The sequence below is a fragment of the Podarcis pityusensis genome (genome assembly GCF_964106645.2).
Source record: "Podarcis pityusensis genome assembly, chromosome: 14".
NCBI classification, from domain to species: domain Eukaryota; kingdom Metazoa; phylum Chordata; class Lepidosauria; order Squamata; family Lacertidae; genus Podarcis; species Podarcis pityusensis.
In genome coordinates, this window is record NC_138039.1 from 41666641 (window position 1) to 41678096 (window position 11456).

Here is an 11456-nt window from a genome sequence, read left to right on the forward strand (position 1 = left end):
ACAGAGCCTAGGACTTGCTGATCAGAAGGTCAGTGGTTCGAATCCCCGCGATGGGGTGAGCTCCTGTTGCTTGGTCCCTGCTCCTGCCAACCTAGCAGTTCGAAAGCACATCAAAGTGCAAGTAGATAAATAGGTACTGCTCCAGCGGGAAGGTAAACGGCATTTCTGTGTGCTACTCTGGTTTGCCAGAAGCGGCTTAGTCATGCTGGCCACATGACCCAGAAGATGTACGCCAGCTCCCTCGGCCAATAAAGCGAGATGAGCGCCGCAACCCCAGAGTCGGCCACGGCTGGACCTAATGGTCAGGGGTCCCTTTACCTTTACCTTTACCCTTAAGTTATGCACTTCTGCAAACAGTGATTGGAGAACTGCATCACAAAATTCAGATAAAGTGCAAATTTTGAAGGACAGCTGTGCTTCTGTTTCACATATTGTTTTGGGAAGTATGAATTTGACAGATTTGGCTTTTTATGTGTACTGAATCAAATTTCTCCATCAATCCTCCTATTGCTAGGCATGCAGATACTGTTCACACTGTATAGTGCTACCCAGCGGGACCTTTAGATCAGAAGGATTATGTTTTACACAAATAAAAGCAGATGATGATTATTATTTTAAGAATACCTGCAAGTTAAAACGAAGCATTAAATAAATTGCTTTAACAATCTATTTCATAAAGAATTCTACCACCTTTGCAATCCTGGCAACCGGCTCACTTAAATTTTTCTCAGATGCCCTTGAAAATCAGCACCTCACTGGATTTTGCAAGGTCAAAAGAAACAGTCAGCATTCTCATTTAGTTAATCCCGACCTCTCTTTGTGTATGTGACATGCCCTCTGCTCTTAAGCAGATTTAATCAGCACCAGAGCTCTTCCTCCACGCCCTGGTGCAACAGTCTCGGCATGCTCAACAGAAAGCTTCCAGACCCGAACTGCCTGGAAATGAATGCAAGATTTGCTCACATTCATTTTCTTATTACTCTGACCTCTGATTCAAGGTTGCTAGTGTCTGGGGAGGAGAGATTTTGTGTTTGCTTAGATTAACCAGTACCATGGGTTGCATCCAATACTAGTCCTACTCAGAGTAGACCCACTGAACTTAATACGCATGAATAGCACAGACCCATTAATTTCAACTTAACAACCCTGTATTTATATAAATAAGAATGGAGACCAGGTCTAGCTTTGGCTGATTGACATCCCATGCCCTTTTAAATGTGTTGTGGGAGGGGGAAGGATTATTGATTTGTTTTTGTAATTATTTTTATTATGTATTTTTTAAAATATTGTAATATTATATTGTGAACCACCCTGAGATCTACAGATGAAGGGTAGTATTTCAATTTAAATAAATAAATTGTTTTGCCCATAGGCTGAAAGGGAGGGTGTGTCAGAAGGAAAATGAATTTATATTGATTTATATATACTAGCAATTTTGTCTCAATGAAAATTTTTTTTATGCAACTGTATGTTTTTGAAGTTTTTTGAAGTTGTCTGCTGCTGCTTCATTTTTTTTTGTACCCCACTCAGAGATATTCTTTAATAAACTAAGCAGTAAAGAAATTAAATAATCAATTAATAATCCTCAGTCATCCAAAAGTCTCTTGCCCAGTGTGTTTGGAGCTGCTTCCCAAAACACCTGTGGGACATTACATCTCTTACTTCCCTCATACCCCTACTTAAAACCCAACATTTCTATGAAAAGTTAGCACCAGCCCTTAGTTCAGCCTTTGTCAACCTGTGGGTTCCCAGATGCTGTTGAACTACAACTCCCATCACCCCTAGCTAGCAAGGCCAGAGCTCAGGGATGATGGAGTTGTTGTCCAACAACATCTGGGGACCCACAGGTTGAGAACAGCTGCATTAGTTCCTTCAATCTACTGTAGGCTCGGATCACCTCCACAAACAGTAGTATAACAGTCATGGTTTCTCTCCCAAGAATCCTGGTAACTAGTTTGTCAAGGGCGCTGGCAATTGTAGCTATGTGAAGGGTCTCCTAACAACTCTCAGCTCCCTTAACCAATTATAGTTCCCGGGACACTTTTGACAAAACCATAACCATTAAAAGTGATCTAACAGTGCTTTAAATGTATGGTGCAGATGAGGCCAAAGTCACTGGGTGATTCCATCAGTCCAGGCAGGAACAGAAACAAGCATATATTGCTTCCCTATCTGACCCCTCCCAATATTTCCTTCCATTGTTTCCTTTGCGCTGAATTTCAGGTTGTAAACTCTTTAGGGCAAGGACTATGCAAAGCACTACACACAGTGGCAGAGGTGGTTGGTTGGTTTGTTTGTTTTTTGCTAAAAAATCACCCCAGAAATCTGCCTCCAGTGATCTGTGTAAAGTCGTGAGTTTAGACAAGAGCTGGGAGCTGAGCGGTGGGAAAAATGGCAAGGTGGTATGAAGGCAGACTGCTGGAGACTATGGTGTGTGTGACGTACATGGGTGCATCACCGAGTCGCCACCGTCGCGGCAAGATCAAACACAAGAAAAGATTCCTGTCCCTTTTGCACAATTGTGACATTTGTGCATTTTGCACAATTTGTGCATTTTTTTCACCCTTCCTCCCTGCCTCACCCTCACTCTGGATGCTTCCGAATACTTACTGTAGGTCATGTAAAATGTATTAGTTTCCAATGTGGCTATTGTGGTAAAATGATTTTTTTGGGGGGGGAGGAGGGTTGGGGCAGAGATACAGTTCATGCCAAGGGCTGCCAAGGGCACAGCAGTCTCTCCAGTTATGGCTCTGACACCATACAAGTATACAAGCTGACCAGCTTACGTTGGGCCAGTCACAGTCCTTCAGACTAATCTCCCTTACAGGGTTTCTGTGAGGATAAAATGGCAATGGGGAGAAGCATCCTTGAACTTCTTGGAGCAAAGGTGGGACATAAAGAATAATAAGTAAGCAGCCTCAATGGGGCTTACATCCAAGTAAAGTTTGACCAGGGATTCCAGCCTCTGCTATTAAGATATGAGACACAGAATCTGCTTTATTTTTCGTTCCAGTTATGAGAACCAGGCTATTCATCAAGAAAGAAGAAGCTTAGGAAATTCTCACGGACTGTAGCAGTTCAAGTGTTGGATTGGGGCCAACAAGCTCTACTGAGAATTGAAATGCAGCACGGCTGCCATCCTATACCTATTTACCTGGGAGTAAGCCTCAATGGGCACCTCATGAGAAGAGAAGGATCCTTGGAAAAGACCCTGATGTTGGGAAAGATTGAGGGCCCAAGGAGAAGGAGATGACAGAGGACGAGATGGTTGGACAGTGTTCTCGAAGCTACCAACATGAGTTTGACCAAACTGCAGGTGACAGTGGAAGACAGGAGTACCTGGCGTGCTCTGGTCCATGGGGTCACGAAGAGTTGGACACGACTAAACAACAACAACAAAGCCTCAATGGACCCAATGGCTTACTTCAAAATAGACATATATAGGTCTACACTGTGAGGCATTTTGAACCCTGATGCACTTTCTTAGCCTTGCCCACCTTGCAGGTTGATGCAAGGATAAAATGGTTGGGTGGGGGAACCAGGAGTGTTTTTTATTATTATTACAATAAAATGTAACAATAAAGAAATATAGTGCGGTACTTATGGAGGCATACATTGTTCTCCACTTTCCATCCTCACAAGAACCCAACAAATTAGGTTAGGCTGTGAGACTATGAATGCCTCATGATTTCCCAGTGAGCTTCATGGCTGAGCAGGGTTTGAATCACACGGCCTCCCAGATCCCAATCCAACAGACTAACTACTATATCACATTGGCCCAGGGTGAAATCAACAACTTCCTTGTTATCCACAAAAGCAGGCTGTGTTTCATAATATGTCCCAGGGAAAGCAGGAAGAAGAGAATATTCGCAGGCTTACCTGCTTGAATTGTGCAATGGTTTGTTTGTTTTTAAGTGTCAGTTGACCATATGAATAGCAGAACATGTGATTGCCTGGGATCTGCTAATTATCTCTGTGAGTTCAATTGGGAGCAGACAGCATAATGGCCAAAAAATGAGCACTTTTGCGTATATAATTTAATAAGTAATAAAACTATCTCCTGCCCAAATCCTTTATGGATTGGCAATTTGTAACCTGTCAATCTCCCCGTGGCTGCTAGATAATGAAAGTCAACAATGGTTCCTTTCTTCAAACAGAAGCACAAATCCAGTAACTGTTTCAGCAAAGGCACTTTTCCTGCTCTCAACATGAGAACACTGTCAGAGTTAAGGCAGAAATCCTAAACACACGTTCTAGACACAGAACAGCTTATTTCTGAGGAAACATGCATAGGATATCATGGAAAGATCTGGGAACAGAGTTCAAATCTCTCTTCAGCCGCAAAATCACTAGGTGGCCCTCATGCCAGTCACTATTCTCTCAGGTTCAGACACTTTCCCACATCTTGCAATCTGAAGGGAACAACATTGGCTGAAATTGCAGGGCTGCTGCAAGAATGATAACAAAAGTGCTTCAGAACCCTGAAGTGCACAGCTATGGATGGTGTGAGAACATTCAATTCTGCAATGCTTCTAAAGCAAAGCAGGTACTATATATATATCCAACGAGTGCCTTGATAGAACATGAAAGTAGAGTCCTACTGGATCAGACCAGCATATTGTATTCCAGAGTGGCTAGCTAGATACCTCCAGGGACCCCACAAACAGAGCCCTTAAGGCAAAATCTCTTTCACATTCCTCTCACCCCTCGGACCACACAACTGGCATACCATACAGAGGCACAATGCATATGTGCAGGTGCCAGGGGCCTCAGGCCTAGTTGTCAAGCATAGCTCTTCATCAGGGGCATAGGAGTTGGCCAGGTTGACTTCTGCCAACAATGCAGACCGGGGTGGGGGGCAAAAATTGTGCTTCTACACCTTGGCTTGGAGTGTCTAGGAGCCCGCCTGCTCACTCCCTTGGCTGCTGCTCCAATTCTTTGGGTGGCTGGTTGAAGGGATGTGGGGAGAGGCACTGAAAATATTGTTTGCTGTTTCGCTGCAGCAGACTAACAGAAGTCGAGCACACTGTGACTCTGACCTCATCTGCACTTTCCATTTCAAGTCTTATACCACTTATATACCACCTGACAAAGAATTCTGGGAACTGTAGGTTGTTAACGGTGCCAAGAGTTATTCGGAGAACCCCATTCCCCTCACAGAGTTACAGTTCCCAAAGTATTTTAACAACCAATCCTTCTTTTTAAGGATCAAGGAGATGTCCTTGCAAAGGTTGCAAGGGGCAAGGGGACACCAATGCAGCCCCTTCCCAAATGCTCTGCCCTTCATGCCTCTTTATCTGGCCTTAGAAACTCTCTCCAGGACACATCCCGCCCCCAGCCAAACCCTCCTTCAAGAGGCCATGTCCTTCACCCGCCTTAATCCATGTGCTTTGAATGGGGGGGGGGTGCCAAGTTGGAAAGCATCCTTGAATCCTGATCACAACTTTTGCTTGCCTGGATGGTAGATGGAGCAGGACGTGTGAGGATGCTTAGAAACAATTTTACGGTATGAACACAATGTTTATATTTATCACTCCACCTCCTTTGGCCTCTGGCTCTGCTCTCTACTGGGAAGTGGCTACAAAAGCTTGCCCAGCAGAGAGTGCAGCTACTGGCCTCGGAAAGGTTCTCCACGCCTGGCACAGAGGTTCCAGATAGCCTCTGAAGAACCTGTTGATAAAGATGTGATCCTATGCAATTAAGGCAGCTTCTGCACTATACACTTAAAAGCAGTACCATGCCACTTCAAACATTCCTGGCTTTCCCCAAAGAATCCTGGGAGCTGTCTTTATTTAAGGCGCTGAGAGTAAAGGGACCCCTGACCATCGTGACCGACTCTGGGGTTGCACGCTCATCTCGCTCTATAGGCCAAGGGAGCCGGCGTTTGTCCGCAGACAGCTTCCGGGTCATGTGGCCAGCATGACTAAGCTGCTTCTGGTGAACCAGAGCTGCACACGGAAACGCCGTTTACCTTCCTGCCGGAGCGGTACCTATTTATCTACTTGCACTTTGATGTGCTTTCGAACTGCTAGGTTGGCAGGAGCAGGGACCGAACAACGGGAGCTCACCCCATCACGGGGATTTGAACCGCCAACCTTCTGATCGGCAAGCCCTAGGCTCTGTGGTTTAACCCACAGCGCCACCCGTGTCCCTGAGAGTTGGTGGGACACCCCAATTAGCCTCACAGAGCTACCATTCCTGGAGCTCCTTAAAAAGAAGGATTGGTTGTTAAAACACGTTGGGAACTGTAACTCTGTGAGGGGAATGGGGGTCTCCGAATAACTATTGGCACCACTAACAACCTACAGTTCTTTGTCAGGTGTCAAGGGGGAGCCATAGCTGTTTAAAGTGGTATACGACTGCTTGAAATGGAAAGGGCAGATGAGGTCAGAGTCACAGTGCGCTTGACTTCTGTTAGTCTGCTGCTGCAAAACAGCAAACTATATTTTCATTTCATTTCACTTTTAATTTGTATCCCGCCTTTCTATATTACTATAAACAAGGTAGTTTACAAGCTGAAGAAACAACAAAATAGACAGCAGAAAGCACACACCTGATAACAATCTGATCCAATAGAGTAAATCTTAATAAAAATTTAACTTTTAAATAAACAACTTGTATCAAAGAAAGTGATATTCAGCAATCCATTAGAATAGTAAACAGTAAAATAAAATATCAACAAACAATAAACAGTATACAATTACAAAAAAGAATTACTAAACTATAATCAATAAAAATAACAACCAGTCACAATGCATAAAATACCACAAAGCATGGAAAACCATCTAAAAGGATCAAATCGAGAAACGGGGACACAAAATTTATAAAATCATTTTTTTTAAAATGCCCCTGAACTCCACTTCTCTTTTCACAACTGTTTCTGCTGTTCTCAAAGTCATGGTCTGGGAAAGACTCCTAGGGCTGCAGGGTGGGGCAAAACAGGTGGGAAAAGCCATTGCCTGATGGCCAGCAAGGTCTCTCTCCTCTCACAGTTCTTCATCTGGAAACATCTCTCTTATGAAGACTCCTAGGGCCAAATTTCTTCCAGTTCAGTCTAACTGATGTACAGAATTTCTTCATTTTCACAAGACTAGTCGAACGCATTCAACCTGGGTGTAAGCTTTCACAGACTATCCCAATGGAGGTTACTGCCACTGACCTGTCCAATGCATTCATTCAGTGGTGCTCACTTCCTAGCCTCTTTCATAAGTTGGGCCAACCACCTTTTACAGCTGCCTAAGCTAGCTGCCATCACATCATCTATAAACCCATTACAAATGACTTTCATCTGCCCAGATCTACTGTCAATCAATTTGGACAACCACTCGGCATTCTAGTATCATGAGAGAGGGGCGGAATGTCTCTATATCCACTTTTCCCAACAAGACGCATCATTTTATAAGCCTCTACATGTCTTTCTGTGCAATGCAATCCTAAACTCATCTACACAGAAGTACAACTCACTGAGTCCCGTTGTAATGATATCCTTATCAGTATGCACTGAATTGCAGTTTTTACAGTGGAATCGACTGGGGGGGGGGGATAATATCTATTGAGTTCAATGGGAATTTCTCCAAGGGAAAAGGATTGTAGCAACCTAATATATACATAAATATGGAGATATCTGCAATACTGGATTTAAGTAAAACGAATACTTTCTTTAAAATGTAGTTTATAACACATGTACTAAGCACTGTGAGTTGACAAGTCTAAACATTTTGATCAGATGCAGCTACACCACATTCTCGAAAGAAGTACAGAATTTGCTGACTGAATTTTCCTATTTTAAAAAGAGAGACAGAGCACAAACAGAAATAAAAGCTAGAAAAGTCCATTTTGCATTTAAAGCTGGAAATTCAGAAGTCAAAAGGTCATTCAGGCTGGGGAGTCATATGCATTTATGTCCCGGTTTCTCTCCTAATCAAAATCCACTTGAAAAAGAATCCATGTTATTGTTACATTCAAGCAGTACGAATGCAGGGCCCAAACAGACAACGAAAGAAGATCAATAGCAAGTCAACCAAACGCTGTGATTTTAAAGTAAGAATGGCAGTGAAAATGAAAACCACCCAAATGCATACGATTTCTAACCAGTTTTAAGCGGTACTCAGCTTGGACTGTTAAGAAATCAGAGGATTTAGATAACCAGTAAAGGGCGATAGTAGGGAAGGTGTTAGAGAACAGCCACCACAAAAGAATCAAAGTGTGCATACATGCAAGCTTTGAAAAAATAAAATAAAAGAAGCTTTAACTCCTGTGAAATACTTCAAAAGGTATGGCGAACACCCAAAAGACTAAACACATTCATTATGGCATCAGCATTCATGGACTAGAATCTACTTCACCAACCCTACAAAAAGGCTTCTGCCAACATAAATCGCTTGGGTCTTTAAGGTGCTACAACAAAAAGGAACAAAATCACCCCTCTGTGAATTGTAATGTATTTATTTCCCATGTTAAGGGCAACCTCCAGCGGTGTTTTCCTCCCACCGCCATTCTCCGTATAAAGTTAACAGCTCACTTGCAGCCACACACACCCACAAGCTAAATTTCCCCTTTGAAATCAAGCTGGGACTTTCAACAGAGATGTTCTGATGTACTGCATGTCTCTAGGGAGGAAGGCCGGCTTAGGAACTCTCCGCCTCAGTAGACCAGCAAGCTTAGCAACTCCATCCACAACTGTCAAACTCAAAAAATATATATGTCCCAGAAGGGCAGTTTGGTTGGATTGGAAATCCTGTGGCAGTCACAGACACTGTCACTTTGTGCAGACATGCTGGGTTGCGTAATCATTTCTGCAATATTTTGGTCCAATACCATGTTCGGCTGAATACAAAGGCAAAGTAACAGAGGCAATAGAATTGTGGGTTAACAGCAAGGGAACACTGTCCAATGGGTGTTCTCAGTCACACCCTATTTGGAATGGTTGAACATGTGATGCAAAGGCAGTATTGATTATGTCTGAACTAAGAGCTTCTCTCCCTTTAAGCTTTGGAGGATGGGGGCAGCCAGGGGAGGGAAGAGACCTTTAACAGCCCATCTCCAGGGTTCTTCGAAGGGATGGGGAATGTGAGAAGTGAAAACCACTAGAGGAGGTGGGGAAGGCGGGGGGGGGGGGGTTGGCGAGCAGGAAGAAGAGAGAATAAGAATTCTTCAGCCTATCAACCATAGAGCTGCCGAGTACCCAGCTGGGAGAGTAATTGGAAAGTGGAAACATCCTTAAAAGAATTGCAAGAAATGAGGAAGAAAGCACAGAAGATTTATTAGAAGGAACTGTCAGGCTGAAAACAGTGCACAGACATGGGAGCCAGAAATACAGCATTAAGGAGGGTGGAGGTTTTTGTAATTAGAGATGCTATAAAATGTGCAAAAACAAAAACAAAAAACCCCACCTCGCCCCCCACAAGCAGAGACACTTCGTTTTCTTCCCTCCCCACTTAAAAATAAGCTGGAAGTATCGCCTCTATGAGTCAATTACTAGCAGATATTATTATGGTATATACTATGCAACGTGTTCTATATGCAGCGTCCTATAGTTTCCAGATGCAGCGGAGAGGAAGGGAAGGTTGAGAAGCCACAGCTACCCCCCCCCGTCCCTCCCTCTCCACGCAAGATGCACAAATCATGGCTGGTAAAGTCTGGAAAGGAGACAAAACGTCTCCCAACAGCTTCTTGGAAGGGCAAGAATAACACGGCTGCGAAAAGAGAGAGTGAAACAATCACAAAGGAGAAAAGAAATGCGGCGGGGGCGAGGGGGGGTCGCGCTGAGAAAAGAACCGAGGGATTGGGGGGGGGGGGTTCGTCTTATTAAAATCGCGCGTGGGTTGTTCAGTTTTGCGGCAAATGGGACCGAAGCTTACGCGGGAGCCAGTCCCGTTGGACTTACTTCCGAGTAGACCCGGGCGAGCTCGTCTGGATATGGAGACGCCGCCCAGCCCGAGTCCGGCGTAAAAAACACTTTAGCCCTCTTCGTGAGCGCGGCTGCGTCGCGTTTAGAGAAGACGCCCCCCCCCCCGCCGGCCCCTGTCCAAACGCTTCTAGCGAGCATTCCCACGTAAGAATAGACCCAGGTGCCAACCCGCCGCCGGCCACACCCACAGCGCTGCCTCACCGGCTGGCCAAGTCCGCCTGGAAGCCCCGACGGCAGCGAGGGAAGGAAAGCAGCGGCAGCCGCGACGGGGAGCCGGCCTCGCGCTCTCTCCGCTCCCCGCGTCGTTGGGTCGTTTTCCCCGACCGCCCGGCGAGGTCTGTCTCCGCTGGCGGCGAAGAGGCTCTCCGCCCGCGCCAAACTCCCCTCGCGGTTTCACTTCAGCCGAGCCCGCCTCCTCGGCCCTCCCACAGCCATTCGCGGCTGCCTGGCGGCTCCCGGCGAGGAGGGAGGCAGGCAGGCGAGCGGGCGCGCGCGCGGGCAGGAGACCCCAACCTCTCGTGCGCTCTCCCTCGCCCGCCCGCCCGCGCGCTCCTAAGGTTGCGCGAGTTAGGCGCGCGTCAAGCTCTGGACGCCGGTGGACTCGATTCGGAGCCGGCTGCGAAACGTGCGCGAGAGAGACACCCACACACGAACATACGCAGTGAGGGGCGATTTAAGGTCCTCTTACTACAGCTGTGGGGGACGCGTGGCCCTCCAGACATCGGAATGCTGCAATATGCTGAGCACTGGTCATAAAACGTAACCCTAGAATTGTAAGGTTGGAAGGGATCTCGAGGACCACCAATCCAGTGGTCCCCAACCTTTTTTTGGTCATGCTCCACCTAGTAAAGGTAAAGGGACCCCTGACCATTAGGTCCAGTTGTGACCGACCCTGGGGTTGCGGCACTCATCTCGCTATATTGGCCGAGGGAGCCGGCGTACAGCTTCCAGGTCATGTGGCCAGCATGACTAAGCCGCTTCTAGCGAACCAGAGCAGCAGACGGAAGCGCCGTTTACCTTCCCACCGGAGCGGTACCTATTTATCTACTTGCACTTTTATGTGCTTTTGAACTGCTAGGTTGGCAGGAGCAGGGACTGAGCAAGGGGAGCTCACCCCGTCGCAGGAATTCGAACCGCCGACCTTCTGATCAGCAAGTCCTAGGCTCTGTGGTTTAACCCACAGTGCCACCCACGTCCCTATTATGCTCCACCTAAGCATCTCTAAAATCCTGATTTCCCACCCCTACCCCCCATATCATTCTTATTTTTCAAAAAGTGAACTCCTGTTCCTGTGGAGGAAACCTAAAAGGCCATTGCAAGCTTCCAAATTGCCTCCCTTAAAAATCAAATTGCCCCCCCCCCCATGGGGCGTGTGCCCCACATTCGGAACCATGGATCTAGTCCAACCCCCTGCAATGCGGGAATATGCAGCTGTCCCATATGGGGATCGAACCTGCAGCCTTGGCATCATCAGCACCATGAGCTGTCCCGGGGTTCATCTAGGTCTGTGTAGACTGGCAGTGGCTCTCCACGGTTTCAGGCAGGA

At 46.2% G+C, this 11456-nt stretch overlaps 1 protein-coding gene across 1 annotated transcript in view; it reads right to left on the reverse strand.

Moving 5' to 3' along the window:
• Positions 1-10352, reverse strand: part of SEMA6D (semaphorin 6D) — a 423500-nt gene extending 413148 nt beyond the window's left edge. The window contains exon 1 of the mRNA XM_080980318.1: positions 10112-10352. The gene's annotated coding sequence lies outside the window, so the exon portion shown is untranslated. The remainder of the gene's footprint in view (positions 1-10111) is intronic.
• Positions 10353-11456: the final 1104 nt, after the last annotated feature.